Genomic DNA, 19,896 nt, shown 5'->3' on the forward strand with positions numbered 1-19,896 from the left:
TATTTGGAGGATTCTATCTTATTTTGTGTCACTATTTGAAATTTTGGTTTAAAAGGATCGTATCAGCATTGTTTAAATTTTGTGACTGGTGAGTCTATAATATTCCTCAAGTTCTCTTAGTCATTTGGTATCTATATTATTCATAGTGTTACTCTTTTCCTGATAGTGATTGTTTTAGGTCTTCTGCAGTGACCTCTAAAATGGTACGTTTTTCAATTTTATATATCATTTTTGAATCCTCATTTTTTTTTATCAGTTTCTGGATTCAGTTCTTATTGATGTGAAATTCTTACTGACCCAAATTCAATACATCATTGCAAGTCATTTTCTAATTTCTTTTTTATTTATTACCAACCTGGTTGTACATTGTTTAGTAATATGAGCAGTGAATATGAGCATACTTTGAGTGCATAGGCTGATGAATCTGATCAGTAAGTACTCCAGTAAACCCCCTACTAATTATTATTAGTAGTGTCCTACTAATAGGGTGAGAGAGCAGTTAATGCAAAGCTGTTGCAGGATATCCAGATGTATGAATTCGAGAACTGATTGAGGGCAAATTGGCACTGGCAGATATATTGCAAAGCACAAGGAGGAAGTCCCAGCTATCCAACTTTCTTCTATGCACCATGAGATTTTAATAAATTTCAATGAAAGCATCCAGCAGCTTTCTGTATATTGACATTGTTCTGAGATATTATGTAGTTTCATAAGCAAGTCAATCACATTTTTTATCTTCATTTTCATCCTCTCAGTCCTATTAAGTCATTCCTCTTAATTATTCACTTTATTTTAAAAATTTAACACAAAATAACCTATAGCAACATGCCCAGTTTATTAGATCCTTTTGTGCTTATAGAACATGATTTGTAAAATATACCACTGAGTCTGCACTCTTCAATTCAAAGTGGATATTATTGCTGGGAGTAGGGGCACACACCTGTAATCTCAGTGGCTTGGGAGGTTGAGGCAGGAAGATCTCAAGTTCAAAGCCAGCCTCAGCAACTTAGCAAGGCACTAAGCAACTCAGGGAGACATTGTCTCTAAAATCAGACACTTGGACCTCTTAGAAAGTCACTACTATTGAACATTATATATTCCAATTATATATATACTACATACATGCTATTATGTATACAAATATATATACTATATATAATATTATATATATATACTACATTTTGCAAAAATCCCTTTATTTATTTATTTATTTATATGTGATGCTGAGAATCTTACCCAGTGCATCACAAGTACTAGGCAAGCACTCTGACACTAAGCCAAAACCCAGCCCCAGCATTCATTAGTTTATGGACAGCTAGGCTGATTCCCTGTTTGCCTAATGTGAAGCCAGCTGCAGTGAACATGGGTATGCATGTAACCCATGGTATAATGACTGTTCTTTCAGATCAATACCAATGTGTGATATAGTGGGGTCCTATAGTGCTTTCCCTAAGGGTTCCACCAATCTGCAGTTCCACCAGCCATGCAGGAGTGTACCTTTGACCCCACATTCTCACCCCAATCCAGAGTTCACTTCTAAGTCAATAAATCATTGCTATATAAATATGTCAATAAAATGGTATTATTGTTTTGGGTTTTCCAATCAGAATTGCATCCTTGCATTCTTGGGGTGGGGCCAGGTCTCAAGCCCTGCCCTGCACACTCCCAGAGGTCCTGTGCCGCTGGCTGCCCAGTGGCGGGTCAAGGAAGGCTCTCCCAAGCTGAGGACATGGTGACGATGGCAGCGGCAGCAAGGTTGGCGGTCCAGACTTGTGGGAGCCCAGAGCCCAAGGGCTGCTTGTTCTCCAGGCCTAATCCTGTCCGGCGATGTGAAGCCACCTTCAAGGACTTGGCGAGGTGGAGAGAGAGGCAGCAGCTGCCGGGATGCTCAGCCAGATGGAGCCTGAGGAGCCCAAGGAGCTGGGCCCTGCTCGACCCGCCTGGGTTCACAACCACAGGCAAAGGCCAGATGGACTGTTCCTGGAAGGTGAGGACAACCAGGTCCAGAGTGCTTATTCTTGATGTGGCCAAAAAGAGAAAGTCCTGAGGGATGTGGCATGTTTGCCTGTGGAAAGAGCTCACTACCGCTTGGAAGATGTTCTGCCCCTGTGGAGAAGACCTGGGTCTATCACAGAGAAATGACCTGCTCTACCAGGACACACGACAGTCAGGAGGAGGAGAAGCTCATTGCAAGACTGCTGATGGGTAAGTGATTGGACAGGTACTCTGGGCCTTGTGAACAAACTGACCCCCTTATTTGACATGGGTCGTGTTCTTGGATGATGACAAGTGTACAGAGTATGTCAACCGTCGAGTGTTGTGTGGATTTAAAAAAAACATTTTGTAGATTAAGCAAAGGAATTGGACCCATCACTGTGGCATAGCCCATTATATTAAGCTACTTGTTTTATTTGAGGAGGGTTTTATGGTTTTTATTTCATAAGTCATTCACAAATTTCATCAGTGCATTCCCGTACATTATTCTGAAAGATGTTTTAATGTAAAGTTCTAAATTTGATGGCCCCTGAATAAGAATGATATTCAGTTAGGTATGTTGATCAGATATCTTTGAGTGTTATGAACCACACCTCAATTTTATAAGTTTTTGAAGGATGCTAAAAGTTTTCTACAGGGACAATTAGGTTTCAAACATATTTGCCTGTATTATTTGTGTTGGTAATCCCTGCAATGAGATGTTGCATAGAAGTAGAGTAGATAGCTTAGCTTTGTTTCTTAGCTGAAGGGAAAAAGTCTCTTCCTTCACCAGAAAAGACATTGTTAGTGTTCGGTTCTCTTGAGATGTGGTCTGATTCAACAGTTTTCAAGTCATGGATGCCAAGAGTTTTTCCACCCAGGAGTGTTTTCAAGTCATGATGTTGCCCTTGTGAACGTTCATTGTGGGTTTCCTTTTGTAAATGTTTTAAGATTGTGAATGACTTTAACTGATGTTCAAATGTTCCATGGACTTTGCATTCCAGGCTAAATTCCCAGTGTTTCTGTGCATTCTTTGTATCGACTATTGACATAGATCTTCTGACATTTTATTGGGTATTTTTGCATTCGTTTTCATTTGTGTGTTGTTCTGTATATTTCTTAAATTCTTTTACAAACTTTTTGATCCATATGGTAATTGTGATTTCAGATATGGGAAGTTTTCACACCTCTTTCCTTTTGTGGAAATGATTGCCTAGAATTGCGATAACTTTTTCTGTAAGAAGTTGTCATAGTTGTTAGATTTGAGGAATGAAAGTATCTCAGCTTGCTAAAGAATGCCATTGAAATGCCATCTTATATCACCATGTGATTCCAGACTTTGTGTTCCAGATCATACTCCTGGGTCAGTTTCATCCTTTGCCATGTTATTTGGGTGGCTGTTTCGTAGATTTTTGATATTTATTTGTCAGAAAAACTCCATTAACTCTTACCTTGTTGATTCAGTGGACCTTCAGTATTTGTTTCACTAAGATACATATATATATATGCATATTTTAAAATCTTTTTCCACATCAGTTATTTGTATAGTATAGTTGTCCATAAGGCTGGGATCATTTGTTACACATCCCTAGGCGATCCAATATGCCAATGATTTCGGCATTATCATTAGCCAGGATTTCCTTTTCCCCTCCCCTCCTCCCATCCCTGGTCCCTTTTCTCTACTCTGTTGGTCTCCCATTGAAGTTCTCAATATCCCTGCATGAACCCCCCCCACCAGTCCCTCCACCCCTGCCTCTCTTTTCCTTTTTCCTCTCTGCTTCCACATTTGAGAGAAAATGCAACACCCTTGACCATCTGAGTTTGGCAGGTTTCCCTTCACATATTCTCCTCAAGTTCCCTCAGTTTTCTCCCAAGTGACATACTTTCATTTTTCTTTATGACTGAATGAGACTCCATTGTGTGTCTACACCCTATTTATTTTAACCGTTCATTAGTTTATGGACATGTAGGCTTGTTTCCTGTTTGCCTATTGTGATCAGCTTCAGTGAACTTGGCTACGAGTGTAACCCCATAGTACAATGACTGTTCTTTCAGATCAATACCAGTGAGTGATATAGTGGGGCGCTATGGTGGTTCCATGCCTGGTCTCTTAAGGAACCTCCATACTGCTTTCCATAGTGGTCATGCTAATGTGCAATCCCACCAAGAGTGTAAAAGTGCTCCTTTGATCCACAGGACCTGTAGCATTTGTTTTTGTTGGTTCTCTTGATGACTTGTATTCTAACTGGTATGAGATGAAATCTGAGTGTAGTATTGATTTGCATTTCCCCTGTGTCCAAGGAGGTGAGCTTCTCTTCTCATGTTTGTTGGCCATTTGCACTTCTCCCCTTGAGAAGCTTCTGTTTAACTCATTTGGCCATTGATTCATTCCATTATTTGTTTGGGAGGTGTCACGTTTTTTCAGTTCTCTTTGTATTGTTGATATTAATGTTTGTTCAGAAGAGTAGCTAGCAAAGATTTTCTCCCCTTCTCCAGCTTCTTGGTCCACATTCTTAATCATTCCCTGTGTAGAGCCCTGGGCTGGGGTGTGGCTTAGTGGTAGGGCATGGCCAGGCCTGTGGAGGACTGGGTTCCATCCCAGTACTGGGGACACTGTTGCCCTGGGCTGGGTGTGGCTCAGTGGTAGGGCATGGTCAGTTGTGTGCAGGCCTCGGTTCCATCCCAGGACTAGGGACACTGTTGCCCTGGGCTGGGGTGTGGCCTTGTGCTTGTGCATGGCCAGGCATGTGGGGCCCTGGGTTCTATATCTTGAGTGGAACACCATTGCCCTGGGCTGGGTATGGCTCAGTGGTCAGGCATGGCCAGGCATGTGCAAGCCTAGATTTCATCCCAGGACTGGGGACTCTGTTTCCCTGGTCTGGGTGTGGCTCAGTGGTAGGGCATGGCCAGGCATGTGCAGTCCTGGCTTCCAGTGGCAATCAGTCAAATACAGACCCTGGGTTGGGGGCACTGTTGGCACACTGAACACACCAGGGAGGACGGGCTGGCGCGACTGCTGTGGAGCAGACGTGAGGACAGCACCTGTGCCCACACGGAGGTGGCACAGAGGTTGCACAAGGACTGCTTGGACCTCCGAGGTCCTTTGAAACACAGCATGGCTTCAGGGGCCTTAGTGGGCACCACAGTTGCTTCAGGAGGTGGGGATGTGGTCATCCGATACTCTGGGAAAGCTAGACCCTGGGTAATGGACGGAGCTGGAGACCCTCACTCTAGGTGATGTAAGCCAACCCCAAATCAAAGGTGAAGGCTCTCTCTGATTCGGGAATGTGGGGCGGGGAGGGGAAGATTCACTGGATTAGACAAAGGGGGATGAGGGGAGGGAAATGGGGATGGGAAAGACAGCTAGGGAATGGGACTCGCTTTCCTAGTTCATATACAAACACAGGCCAGTGAAACTCCCCGTCATGGACCTCCCCAAAGTTGGAAGGAATGCCCATGTATGCCTTTTGTGCCAAACTGTGTCCTACTGTCTTGTACGCCTAAAAGAAGCAAATAAAAACCAGTTGATTAAAAAGAGAAAAGGAGAAAAGTGCTAGTCAGGCATTGACACAGGGTTTCCCTGCCCCCAGCCTGTCCAGATGTCCCCACTGCACAGTGCTGTCACCACCTCCCTTCAGTGTCACCTAACTGGGCAACCACTTCCACCAGCCAAGGGATTCAACCAGTGCCAAGGGCATGGGGGCCCTGCGGGCGAAGTGACCGGGCTCCATGGCAGGGCCACTGCAGCCTGGGAGGAGACCCCCTCCTGGCCTGCTGCACTCCTGACCCAGAGGACCCCCTCCTGCCTCGCTGCACTCCCGAGACTGCAGCAGGCGAGGCACCGTGCAAACCAGTCAGGGGATCCTTCACAGGAGAGACTGGCTGGACAGGTTCTCAAGGGCAGCAGCCTTAACTACACCGCCCCATGCAGTCAGCCCGAAAATGAGGACATTCCGACCTTAGGAGTCCAAAGGTCCTCTGTGAAGACACCATTCTCCCTCTATTCCAAACATGTGCCCAAGTGCAAGGGAGCTCACTCACACACACACATGCAGAGACACACACATTCAAACATGCACACACAGGCACAAACACAGACATATGCACACACAGAGATGCCTACATGCTCATGCAGAGACACACATTCACACATGCACACACAGATACATACAGATACACACATGCAGAGACACATACACACTCATGTATGCACACACAGACACACGTACACATGCGGACACACATGCATGTAGAAACACACACAGGTCTCTACGCATTTTATTGGAGCAAGAAGCAGAGGCAAGTCTATTCCAAGAATACTTCCTTTTGTGTTTTCTTGAAGAAAAGTCCATATAGAAAATCCAGGGCAAGTGTAATTTTTTCATGAGATTTCTGCCCAGCAGTGGAATTATGAAAAGCCAGAATTTAAAAAGTGTAAGTTTTCTGATCTAGAAGTCTCTTTTCATAGTCTTGTTTTCTTCACTATTAAGCGTGCATAGGAGGAGAGCAGTCTGGGGAAACCTGGCCATGGAGTGGAGGCTAGAGACGGTGAGCTCCGCAGCCAATGCAGTGTCCTCTTGTGGGGGCCTCTCAACGTTCACTCTGCACCCCGACCTGCAGGCACTACCATCGCCACCCTGTTTTGCAGATGTAACTCAGAGGCTTCAGGGAGTGAGAGTTCAGAAGGAGTGAACCCAGGACCCCCAGGGCTTCGTGCTGGTGGAGTTAGGCCAATAGGTGGTCAAGAAACACTAAGTCGAGGTCAAGTGTCTGGTTCAGAATGAGGACACCAGGCCTGGGAGAGCTGAGTCGGTGGCTCAGGGCCAGGCTCCACAGACAGAGGGATGCAGGAGGCCTGTTGCCCTGGTGTGTCCAGCAAGGGTGCCGGAGCTTTCTCGTGGCCCAGTCCCAGGGCTTCCTGCATCTGGCAGGCGCTCCAGGACAGCTTGGTCAAGCAGGCAGGGGCAAGCCTCGGTCCAGCCGCTGGGAGAAGGAAGTGGGTGCCAGCAACACCAACATGGCAGCGTCTCTGCCAGGGATCCTGGAGGGCAAGTGATGGAGACGCAACTCTAGGCATTGGGTGAAACGGGATTTGTAGGGTTTTGCACCCAAGGAAGGAACGGCAGGTCGGGTGGGCCTGTGGATGCCAGGAACAGTCCTTGCTCTTGCCAGGCCCTCTTAGAGTGGCTCCCTCGGTGTCCTGAGTGGTCCCCTGCCCCTCACTTGTGCTGCTTGGTGTTCTGCCACACTGAAGGCACCTCCAAGTGTGTGTACTTGGAGACTCACAGGGAGGCAGGAGAACTCCTCCAATGCTCCGAGGAGAGGTCTTGGGAAAGGGAGCTGGCCAGGGTGGAGGACAGGGGGTGCTTGCAGTGATGGGTACTGGGAGCAGCTTCCTGGGGTACAGTGTGGCCATTGGCCTGGAGGGATCAGGAAGGCCTGTTCCCTGAAGAAAGGGCAAGGGGGGACACGTGGCAGGGCTTGGATGCTGCCCGCCCACACTCTCATCTGAAGCAGTGGGTTCAGAAGCTCAGGCTGCTTCCCTGCCAAGCCTGGTCCTCCTTACCCCGGAATATGCCAGGAGATTCAGCTCTTGCTGACCCTGAGTTCTGTGGCCATCCTCCATCTGGGTCAGAATTAAACAGCCCATGGCAAAAAGGCCTAGACCCTTGTAGGGCAGCTCCTCCAGACAGAATTTAAGTCCAACCTGTTTCTCTTAGTGAAACAGGGCTATGGGAAATGCACCATTTTAGTAAGAATAGCCTTTTAATTAATCTGATTTCAAATAATATTTTTGGATTTTCAAAGGTTAAAGTACAATACTTATTAAGTATGTGGCACCTTGGGTATAGTACTTACTAAATTATTCCATTTGTTGCCAAGAAAAGGGAATTTTTGCCCAAGGGGTATAAATAATACCGCATTGTTAATTTTATTGGGGTCTCAAGAATCTAAAAGCTCAAAATAGTATTGTAAAGGCCCTCGCCCTTGCCATCTGGAAGGGCACCCCTTACCCTCTTTTCCATAAATCCAATGCAGAAAGACACAAAGCACCCAGAGCTGAAACCTACCAAGGTTGGCTTTGTGCTTTTGAACGGCCACAGGCACGCTGGCACTCACTGGCCAGAACCCGAGCTGCAGGGTCGAGGAACGGCAGCCCTGGGGAACCCCGTGCTGGGTCCTGCAGACTCACACAGTAACGTGCAACTGTGCCATCAAGGTTCCAACCAGGCCCTGGAAGAGCTCCCGCAAGGCTGGCTCTGGGTCAGCCGTCACCAGCCTCAGCTCAGGAGCCAGTCCACCCCTCACAGCCCTGCCCCTCTTCCTAGTAAAATGCCTCTGAGCAGAAAAGCAAGAAGCTGCTGGGGAAGCGGCCTTCTCTTTGGCATCATCAGAGGAAGCGGGTCGCTTGGTCTTCCTGAGCACACATCTCAGGGCAGGTCTGCGGCTGAGGGCACCTGACCACTACAGCCGGTTGTCACCATCTCCATTGCTGCCCGGGGTTTGGAGCAAGAATCTGCAGCAGTATTTGAAAAGCATCTCTTTTGGGGTCTCTCTGAAATCTGCATAAGTCAGAGCACAGGAGACGTGTGGCCTGGCTCACAGGAGGATGTTGACAGCTGCCCCACCCTCGGCAACACGGTCCTGTGCTGTTACCTGGTGCGAACCAACCACAGGTGATGTACGGAGACAACGTTGGCCAGAGAGAAAGATCATAAGGATGGTCAGTGACACCAACTATGAAGCCACCCGTAAGCGTGAGTGCTGGACGGAATTCTGGCGTGCTCTCCAAAGGCTTCCTCCTGGTGTCTCATGGAGTGAGCTTCACAGAGAGGCACGAATTCGCTTTCCAGAGAGGTGTCTGTCACACACTGGGGTCTCTAATCACCAGACAACCACTCTACATGGGGCTCAAAGTAACAGACTGTGAGTGAGGTCTGGAGATTGTGGATTCCACAGGAGAAGCAGCGATGTCTGTCATGACGTGACAACCCAGGGACTCTCGGGCGTTGCACTGGATGTGATTGCTGGCTAGCACTGTTCCAATCTGATGGCGGCTGCCAGGCTGGCAGGGAAGGTGGTTTTGCATGGGAGTGGAGAGGGCAGTGGTTGCTGGGGCATCACTTTGAAGAAGGGGCCTGAGGCTCAGCAGGAGCCCACATGGTCCAGCAGAGCAGTGCTGTGCTGCAGGCAGGGAAGTCACCTCAGCAGTGCCACCTGCCTCTTTTCCTGGCATGAAGACAGAGGTGGGATGCTGCCCCACCTCTGCACATGACAGGTGTCTGACTTTTTCCCTGCTGTAGCCCAGGCTACCAAAGACTTTTTCTCCTGGCTGTGTGCAGAAGGAGCGAGGGGGTCATGGAGGCGCATGTATGGGTACCTACCTTGACAGAGGGTCAGCCCAGACTTTCTTTAAAGGGCCAGCCGGCAAATATTTTAGACATTGCTGGAGCAAGAGCCCATTGGAGCTACACTGTCCTGTGGTGGGTGGAGGGGCAGCAGCCAGAGACCACTCACGCACAGACGGGCCCAGTGTGTGGGAGCCTTCGTCCACGCTGAGAGAGACATGGGCAGCACACATCTGCCCATGAGTGGGGCTCAGGACTTCTGCCTGGGAAGGCCTCTAATCACACACCTGGAAAGTTTCTTCTGAAGGGACCAAGAACCCTGCAGCACTGAGACCTGCACAATCCTTTCAACTCCCAGTAACGCAGTTCTGGATGCCCCCTGTGCCAACAAGATCCTGGGGTCTACCAAGTGCAGTTCCAGAGCCTCACACCCCGAAGGCCATGTCTTGTGCTTCCCTCTGTTGAGAAAGAAGCTCTCCAAAACCCTGTAAAGCAAGCCTGTCTCCAGGGAACACTTGATATGAGTGCCACCAGTCCTGGGGGAAGGTATCGGTGAACAGAGGCCAGGGCCCTGGAGGAGCAGAGCAAGGGGCGTCTGAGTCCTGAACAGAAAATGCTGCCAAATGGGAGAGGAAACAACCAGGGAGATGGAGCGGGTCGCACTGCTGGCACATGAGGTCTGGGCTGGTGGAGAACCTGGGCGGCATCCTGGGAGGGGCCGGCAGCTTGGGAAGACACTGCAGGGACTGGCCGAGCAGGGATGGCCACGTGTGGGAAGAACTTCAGGTGAAGAAGGCAGAAGACTGGCAGGCTCCCCTGAGCACCCTGGGGCCACTGCTCAGAAGGCATGATGCAGACAGACCCCCGTGAGAAACCCCACTGCCAAGGCAGATTCTGCCCAGCCCGGGGTGGAATCCCCCTGCGCCTTCACCCACCTCTTGAGGCTGTGGTTGGTTATCACATAGACCTCCTCGTGAAGGGGGCCTTGTGCAGTGTTCAGCAGGCAGCCCTGGGGCACTGGGAGAAGGGTGCTCGGGGTCATCATCGTTCACTCAGGCCGCCTCAGCAGGACCCCAGCTTTCACCAGGTTCATCACTTTATGTAGCAGAGGCCGGGAGGCAGGAAGGAATAGGCTACCAGCAAATTCGGCTTGACCTTTACCCAGGAGCTAGACGTCTGAACTTTTCTCCTTCGGTAGGGAAGACAAATGCACTGGCTGCAGGGAATTCCAGAAAACGGAAATGAGATACGAGGGGACAGATGTGTTCTCTGGGTGTCCCACAGAAAGGTCATGATGGGCAGAGGACAGGGCAGGGTGTACCATCGGCTGTCCCAGGAAGGCACCAGGATCATAATGAGCTGAGCCTCATCCTCTCTGGACGGCCAAGGATTGACTTGGCAGGAAGTGTCCACTGGCAGTGTGCACCTCCCTACCCATGACCCGCTGCCCCACTCCCCTTGGGAGGAGGAAACCTGGCTGGTCTCGTCCAGCTGGCAAGTGGACCTGGGACCCAACTGGTGCATCAGAGACTCTCAGTAACATGGCTTGGAATTCTGGGGCACGGGCACCCTGTGCTCTGTGCGTGAAGCTGAGAAGAGGGGCGAGGAGGGAGAATCCGGAGACGACATCAGCCTTTTCAGGAATCCTCACCTGTAGTCGGAACCTCTGGAGTTCCAGTCCCAGGACAGCATGTGCCGGTGCTGGTGAAGCAGGTTGAATTAGGGTCCTGCTGGTCACAGGCTTTCCTCCACTTTCTGGATCCCCAGGACCCCCGGCCATGCAAGAGAACTCCACCCTTTCCTCAAAGGGATCAGATTTCCTGAGGGCACTTCCTAGTTCACAGATCAGACAGACTCACTGCCCTTGGCTGTGCCCCAGAGGACAAAGGGGAGAATCCAGCTTCCAGGCTCGCTTTCCTCCCTGGGCCCCTCCCTGCTCCCGACCAGAACCTTCCTCTCTGCCCTGGTGCTCCTTGGGATGACTTGCCCTCCTCCAGTCTGGGTTCCAAAAGCAGGTCAGATGCCAGCTGTGTGATTCCAGTAATCCTCTGTGGCTCTTTGGTAATCCTGGGACAGAGCGAAGGAGCAGGGGAGTGTGTGTGTGTGTGTGTGTGTGTGTGTGTGTGTGAGTGATACACTCCAGTGTCCAGTGTTCAGGGGGCAGGGAAGCGTGTGTGGACTCATGAGTATCTGTGAGGCACGTGTGTGAGCGTGCACACAAGTTTCTGGGATCTGCTCCACCTGGGGCAGACAGACAGGCTCTGAAAACAGGAAGCAGGCAGGACTTAGAAATGCAACTGTCCCCCAGAAAGAAACAGCATATTTCACCCTCCTCTTTTAATAAAAGTAAAGCCTGAAAGGTCAAAGAGAAGGGGAAAGGCACAATGTTTTTTTATTATGCTGGAAAATACTTTAAACAAGGTGTTTGGAAATCTGAACTTGGCCTACAGAAAAGGATCTGCAGCTCTCAGGGGTCCTCCAGCTGAAATCCCTGAGTCCTGCAGGGTGTGTTCTATGGCAGACTGGAGACGGCGTTGCTGTCAAAGAGCCACTCAGTTCCAAGTGGCATCGCCAGAGGTCTGATTTAGAAGAAGCCCCTGGGAACCGGGTATTGCATCGACAAGTGAACACTGATGATCCCCCGTATGGTGAGGACGGGTCCCTGGGCTACTGGAATTGTAAGCAAGCTAGGCTGCAAGGTCTCTATTGATTCTTTTGCTTGAAGAAAGTGTAGCTTAGGACCCCTTTAGATTCTCGTGCCCTGAGAGTTCATACAGATGCACCAGCTCAGGAAAAGCACAGAGGACCATTGGCAGCTGTGCCTGGGAACTACCATGCCAGGAAGCAGCTCTGCCCAGCTCTGCCCACCCCCAGGCTGGACAGACAGCCGGGATCCTGAACTGTCCTGCCCACATGGTAGGAATCATGCCAGGCCCACTCCATCAGAAGTGCGAGGATCCAGAAACATGCTGTCTCGTGACTACTTCAAAGTACCTGACTGCTGGGCAGAGTCTGCAGTCCCACTGCCAACCCTGCGCTCCCTCCCAGGGCAATGTCAAGAAGCCCCTCCAATAAAGGAGGAGAAATTTGCAACATCCTGGATAGCCAGCTGGGGCCATGGCCTTGGCAGAACAGACCCTGGAACTCCACCTGGTCACAGACCAGCCTCAGGGCTAGTTTCACCATATGTTGCTTAAAGCGCAAGACTTCCAAGGCCCAGGACTGAGCAGTTACCTATATCAAATCAAATAGGTCATCTCTAAAATCCAATTGCTTTTTAATGTGAATTGCAGAAATAAGTGGTGAGTGGGAATGCAGCAGGATTGTCCCGGGTTGCTGCTCCTGCTCGACCCAGAACTTCTCCCCAGAAGACAAGATGGTGAGCATCTATCTGTTGAGGGCTGACCCTGTGCCAGGCAGGGCTCCTAGTGCTTTCTGTCCTCCCCAGGGGGTGGGTGCTGTTACCATCCCCACTACTCAGAAGAGGCAGAGAGACCAAGAAAATCACAGAGGTCTTCCTGCTGGTTCACAGAGGCACCACATTTGAAACCCTGGTGCTCTGGACCACAACCCATGCTAACTGCCTCCCAGGATGGAAATGCAGATCCAAATGACCTTTTGAAGTCAAACAGGGGAAAGATAAACCCAGGACGCTTGATGGCATTCGAAGGGGCACCTTCCAACCAGAGGCTGTCATTGGAATTAGACCATAGGGCAGACTGGACGGTTTGCAGAAGGCTGACTTTATTGTACAGATTCCTACTCTTTCATAAACCCCCAAAGTTAGAGCAGAGAGAAGCGAGGAAGGTGGATGTAGCAGGCAGAAGGAGCATGGGTGAGTGTGGAGTGCCCCAAGCAAGCCAGGGAAGTAGGACAGTCCCCAGCTTGACCCTCTTCTCCAGAGGTGGAAGGGAAAGTCACCATCTGGGTTTGCACTGGGGACACAGATGGCTGCCTTATAAGGTGCTGGGAGCCTCCGGGGAGCCCCGCCCTCTGACCTGAGACACAGACTTGACCAGCCTCTCCTCAGGTTTCCCTTAAGGAGCACACACCTGTCAGGTGCTTAAGTTGGGGCCCCGGGAATCTGAGCGAGCACCGGGCAACCCCATGCCCTTCCAGATCCTAAGTCCCAGGGAAGTTGCGCACCCAGGCCCTCAGGCCCTCTTTCTGGTCGTGCACCCGCAGAGGGTCTCAGTGCTGTCACAGTGTCCTCTTGGCCCCAGCCCTGTGTCCATGCTTGTCTGTGACAGTGGCTCCCTGCTCTCTGCTGCACCATGACACCTCCCAGTACCTGGGACACGCACTGGCGTGCAAGCTGTTGGGCAAGTGACTGCTGTAAAGACACCCAGGAGATGATACATGGAGCAGCCAGTGACAGCCATAGGAGCAATCGAGTCCTCAGTGAGCTCCAAGGAGCTAGTGCCCCTGTGCCTTGTGATCTCACTTCATCTCCAACGGCTCTATGATGGGAAAGAAGTGAATTCCCCAAGTGCAAGAACTTAGCGGGCACCCACCCCCCACAACCAGATGCTTCTCAGGGGACTCGGGAACACCACATGGTCATTTTATTCACACACACAGCCAGGGCTTCCAGAGAAAGGTGGCTCTAGGTGACAGGTACCTCTCTACAAAGAACCATGGGATCTGGTTCACTGTGCACAGCACCCTCCTGAGATACTTCAATCCAGAGTAAAAAATGCACCATCATAACAACAGACAGACATTCAGTGGGACAAGACTGCCCCTCGAGTGGACGGCAGGGCACACCAGACTTGTGGGGAGGCGCAGAGCAGCCCTGGGATCTCTCCCCCCGTGAGCAGATGTGTCCTGTGTGGCTAAGAACCATGTGCCTTAGAAAACAGGTGGTCTTCCCCTTCAGCGAGGGCAATGCTGCCTCCTTCCAAGGAGGAGGTATCCTTCAGGGAATGCCCAGTGTGCATGAGGAAGCCGAGGGCAACCACAACTGCAGCAGGACTGGACCTGATCACTGTGCAGGCCAGCAGCCCTGTTGGGCTGGGACGGGCACAGCATGCTTCAGGGCCACTCTGAACACCTGCCCAGGTGCTGCAGGGGGTGCTGCCTGGGAAGGGCTCAGCAGCCTCTGCAGGTGGCCAGGCTGTCCTCCAGGATCCTGGGGGGCCCCCTCTTTCTAACCCTGGTTGCTTCTTAGGCTGTCACCACAACCCAGAGCTCTCTAAGGCCCTCCCTACCTCTGCAGGGTCCCCTTGCCCACTACCCCAGTTCCCGTGACCTCCAAAGGATGACCCATCTGTCTGTGGCCTCTGCACATGCTGTCACCTCCACCAGGGACCCTGGGTGTCTCACCCCTTCTGCTGGCCAGCCCCACTCCATCGCTGGCTCTGGGCTGGAAGGTCACGTGGAGCAGAAAGCCCTGGCGATTCAGCCTGGGCCAGGTTCCTCTGTTAAGTCAACCCCTAGAACCTCACTTCTTTTCTGCAGATTCACCCCAGTCTGCAATTACAGTTATTCATCAGATTACCTGTTTTTTTGTCTTATTTATGGAGTTGCCAGCATCTTCTGAGAGAAGGAATTAATGTCTGTGTTTGGTCTCAGGGGCACATTGGTGGGGTCAAGTCATGTTCTGCAGAAAGAAGAATTACTCAAAATATCTGGCACAGCAAGGACCAGACAAAAGACCACAGTATGTGGATGGAGTGGGGCATAGTTCTGAGGTGGAGCACTTGCCTAGCCCAGGCGAGGCCCGGGTCCATCTCCAGCACTGCAAGAAAAAAAAAGAAAGAAAGAGAGGAAGAAAAAGAGAACAAAACAATGTACAGACTAGCATTCATCTTTTTTTCCCTGTGAGATTAATCAAATACGCTTACACCGAAGGACAACTGGACTATCTTGCTAAATGACAGACCATGTTTTGCTGTCAAAAAGATTCAATAGGAAAGACTGTAAGTGGGGCAACCACTCTTGGCTTTGGCCACTGGTCCCACCTTGGGTCTGCCCTTCAGTGGCAGGGCTCTTGGGTTCTGGTGGTGCCATGCTGAGCCAGCCTCCCTCAAGGGGCAAGGCAGGTGCTCCAGGGACCTTGTGGAAAGAAGCATTGCTTTGTATGTTAGACTGAAATCTCCTGAAATCCCACCAATTGTCCTCAGGCTCAAAAGCCTCCAACACCAGCCTGATTCTAAATCAGCTACGACCACACTATTGTCTTCCTATGGCAACAGGGGCTTAAGGCAGCAGAAATACTCCTCACAGTTCTGACACTCAGAAGCCCCAGATGAGCTTCCCTGGGCTGATGTCAGAGCATCAGCAACCACATGCCCTCCAGAGGTGCCAGCGGAGACCCCAGGAAGTGCTTCTAGACCACCTGGTGGAAGGTCCTTGTGGCGGGGGACAGAGTTCTACCATGGGCCCAGATCTCCACACCCCTCTCACTTCCTGGCGTGGAGTCAGGACTTGTGACTTGCTCCTAGACAAGAGAGGACACAGAGATAATAGGACTCCACTACCCAGACTGGGTTATTCTATCTGCCAAAGGTGAGGAGTCACCACCCTGTGATTACTCCGCTGTAGCAGACTGGAGAGAAGGTTCTTCTGCTGTCTCGAGGAAGCAAACTGCCCTGTTGCAGAGGGGTCCACGTGAGAGGGACTGTGGTGGCCCTCGGGAGCAGAGGCTCTGGTCTCATGACTTTTGGAATTGAATTCCAACAGCAGCTTGCAAGAGGACCCTGAGCCTCCAGCAACATCACAGCCCCGCAGACCCCTTGATTTCAGCCTGGTGGGACCTCGAGCAGAGGATCGGACATACTTATGTCCAGACTCCTGATCCACAGCAACCGTGAGATAACACACATGCGCGCATCCTTCAAGCTACTAGAACGGCACTGTTGCGCTATGCCACAGTAGGAGATGAACACATTAGATTTGCAGTTTTTATCATTCAGAGCTCAGTGGAGATGGGAGAAGCACACATGCTCCAAATGAAGTCAACTGTGCCAAGTGCCAAAGAGCAAAGGACACCAGGAGGAAAACAGGGTGCATAAGTGCCACAGCTCAGAGCCACCAAGTGGATCTATGTTCCCTGGAAATAAACTGGGGGTGGATTGGGGGAGTTTAGAATGGAAAAGAGACAGTTTCAGACAACACTTCAGTTACAGGATAGGAACCCACCTGAATAGGCTGCAGCAGGAATAAATCAACCCAAGAAGGCGGGGAGGGGGAGTTCAGGGCTGGAGAAGCAGCAGGTGCGAAGGTGCTGGCTTTGGGCACAGGCTCCTCTGTCTATCCCGCTGCCTCAGTGGTATCTCCTCACTGCTGACCTCCTTGTCCTGCAGAGCCTCCAATGGAACCAGGGTGGACCCTCTTGGTGCAGGCTGCCAGCTGGGGCATGGAGCAACCCCTCAGAAACAGTCCCTGCCCCATAATTCCAGGTACCTGCCCCTCAGGTGTCATGTGCTGACTCTGACCCACCATGCCTGAATCCCATACCCAACTTTGACACTGGAGTGGGGACCGGGGGAGACGGCCCTACCTAAGCCCTCAGGAAAGTTGGGATTCTTTCACCCGCAAGCTGGGCTGGCAAACCCACTGTGCCCATTACTGGACACATGCAACGGAAGCACCTGGATGGCGTGGAAGAACGTGGATGTGGGAATGAGGGGGAGGCCGTTCCAGGTCAAGAACCAGGGGTGAAGTGGTAAGTGGCAGCTCCCATGCCGAACATGCAGAGTGGAGTTTGCAGACGAGAGGCGGGAAGAGATGTCTGGAGTTAAGTCAGGACCAGGGGGTTGACTTGCTGGAGCTGACCAACAAGGTGATCCCAGGAAGGGCTTCAGAGAGCTGTGGCCCTGTTAAAGGGGCAGAACCCCTTATTATCAAAAGCCTGTGCAGCAGACAGAGGGCAAGGGTCACCCTGGAAAACAGCTGCCTGCTTTCCGCCCATGGCCCGTCCTGTGTGCCAGGTGCTGTGATTGTACCTCACATTATTTCACACCTATTCCTCCCCAATGGCAGCAGCTGGCATCTCACACTGGAGGAAATTTGGGTGCAGGAGGTGACGAGATTTCCTGAGCTCACTGACTGAGTAACTGCAGGGCAAGGATTCCACTCCAGGTCCATGCGGGTCCCCAGGTCTCTGAGTTAAACTTGCTCTGTGTGGATCAGCCCCCACCTGAGCAGGACCTGAGTGGTGTAAAGCCCAATAAAATCTAACCCCTACTGTGAATGACTATTTCACAGCTTCCTTCCAGGACCTAAGCAAGTAACCTATTTCCAGTCTGGCCCATGGTCTAATTGACAAGAACTTCAGAGGACAGTTGGGAGCTTTCTGGAAAATGGTGGATCCCAATGAGCAGTGGAACTCGAGGTACCAGGGAGGTGAGTAACACCCCTGGTCATCTGATGCTGGCACAGGAACCCTGGGAAGGTCCAGGAAAACATCCAGAGTGGAAATCAGGAGGGAAGTGGCCTGGGAAAGTTCAGCTCTGCTCTCCCACGCCCTCACCTGCCATGGTGGCCCTCACTGAGGTGAGGAGAAGAAAACAGACCTTGCCCAGTGGATCCAACCCACTGAAGGCCAGGAAGCAGGGGGGGTTGGGAACAGCCAGCGAGCAGAGCTGAGACACACTCAGGCATGTGGGGCACCCCTTCTCTCACTCCCCAACCCAGGCACAGTGTGGACCCTCCACCTCCTCCACCTCCTCCCACTCCCATACAGAGCATGGGCAGTAGCCATCTCCACCACCTCCCACACCTGGGCACAGTGTGGACCCTCACTGCCTCCATCACCTCACACCCAAGTACAGCAGGGGACCCTCCATCACCTCCACCACCTCCCACTCCCAGGCACAGCATGGACCCTCACCACCTTCATCACCTCACATTCAGGTACAGCAGGGGACACTCCATCACCTCCACCACCTCCCACTCTCAGGCACAGCATGGACCCTCACCGCCTCCATCACCTCACACCCAAGTACAGCAGGGGACCCTCCATCACCTCCACCACCTCTCACTCCCAGGCACAGCATGGACCCTCACCACCTTCATCACCTCACATTCAGGTACAGCAGGGGACACTCCATCACCTCCACCACCTCTCACTCTCAGGCACAGCATGGACCCTCACCGCCTCCATCACCTCACACCCAAGTATAACAGGGGACCCTCCATCACCTCCACCACCTCTCACTCCCAGGCACAGCATGGACCCTCACCACCTTCATCACCTCACATTCAGGTACAGCAGGGGACACTCCATCACCTCCACCACCTCCCACTCCCCAGGCACAGTGTGGACCCTCACTGCCTCCATCACCTCACACCCAGGTACAGCAGGGAACCCTCCAACACCTCCCTCGACCCAGGTTGCAGAGGTCTCAGTCCATGGTAGGCTGACTCCATCGCTCTGGACCCAAGATGAGGCTAATCATGCAGAAGGGAGTGATGAAGGAGAGCCACTGAGCTCCTGACGGGGTTAGGAAGCAGAGAAGAAGGGGCCACAGGAAGACACACCCTTCCAGGACACATCTGTGACCCACCTCTGGGCAGGCCCCACCCGCCCCAGTGATCGTCCAGTCAGTCCATTGGATGAGGATGGAAGGATTAGGTCACAGCTGTCACAGTCCAATCATGGCACCTCCAACACATCTGCATTAACAGGAGCATTGTGGGGACACCTCACATCCAAGTCATGACACAGCCACTGACAATATGTAAACGAGTGGACCTGGCTGTGTTCCAATAAAGCTTTTCATGGATGCCATTTTTATTTACTTACTGGACTAGGGATGACCCGGGCCTTGTGCATGCTAGATAAGCACTCTACCACTGAGCTCAGTCCTCAATTCCCCAAATTGGAATTTCATCAAATGTGTCAAATGAAAGGCCCCCACACCATTAAAAAAGGGGGGGGGCATTCTTAGCTGTGGATGGTGAAAAAAACAGCCTGTGTCTGGATGTGGCCCACAGGCAGCAGCCTGCTGTCCCCTGACCATGCCCGAGAGACCCTGAGGGAACCTGGGTTAGGGCCAGTCCTGGCATGGTTCCTGGACGCTGGTTCCCTATGAGGCCTCGGTCAAGCCAGGGCTGCTCAGCAACAGGCAAGAAGGGCATGGCCTCTCTGCACCGGCTGCATGGACGCCACCTGTCCCAGTGTTCAGGGCTCTGTGCTAGAATCTGCTTGCACCTGCAAGGTCAGTGCTGGAGGGCCTTCGCGGTCATTTTCTGACTGGTACTGAGCAGCGGAAACTGGGGGCCTCCTGCCAGGTGGATCTGGCTGGAGCAGGAGGGGGTGCCTCTGCACTGCTGCATCTCTCCTGCCCCTGTGGGTCCTTCCATGGTCTGCTTCCTGCATGTTTTTCACACCTTCATGCTGTTCGTCAGTGACTCTGCTGTTTAAAACGTAGCACCATGCAGAGGTGTGAGTCACCTACTACTTGAATCTGTGTCCCCCAATCACAGGGCCAGCTGACACCACAGCGAGGATGACACTGACCGCAGCAGCAATCAGGCCTGGGGCGGGGCCCTCGCGAGTGTGAGTAGCCACCGTCTTAAGGGCCCAAGATCTGCCTGGCCCTCCACCAGAGGCCGCCCAGCAGGG

General features: G+C 51.7%; 1 long non-coding RNA gene across 1 annotated transcript; it reads left to right on the forward strand.

The window, feature by feature from the left end:
- Nucleotides 1-1,435: 1,435 nt before the first annotated feature.
- LOC124974221 (uncharacterized) lies at nucleotides 1,436-19,892 on the forward strand. Its single transcript, XR_007106767.1, has 3 exons — nucleotides 1,436-2,205; nucleotides 17,535-17,672; nucleotides 19,758-19,892. It is a non-coding gene; the product is annotated as an uncharacterized LOC124974221 (long non-coding RNA).
- The last annotated feature ends 4 nt before the right edge of the window (nucleotides 19,893-19,896 follow it).

This window comes from Sciurus carolinensis, unplaced genomic scaffold, assembly GCF_902686445.1.
Source record: "Sciurus carolinensis unplaced genomic scaffold, mSciCar1.2, whole genome shotgun sequence".
NCBI classification, from domain to species: Eukaryota; Metazoa; Chordata; class Mammalia; order Rodentia; family Sciuridae; genus Sciurus; species Sciurus carolinensis.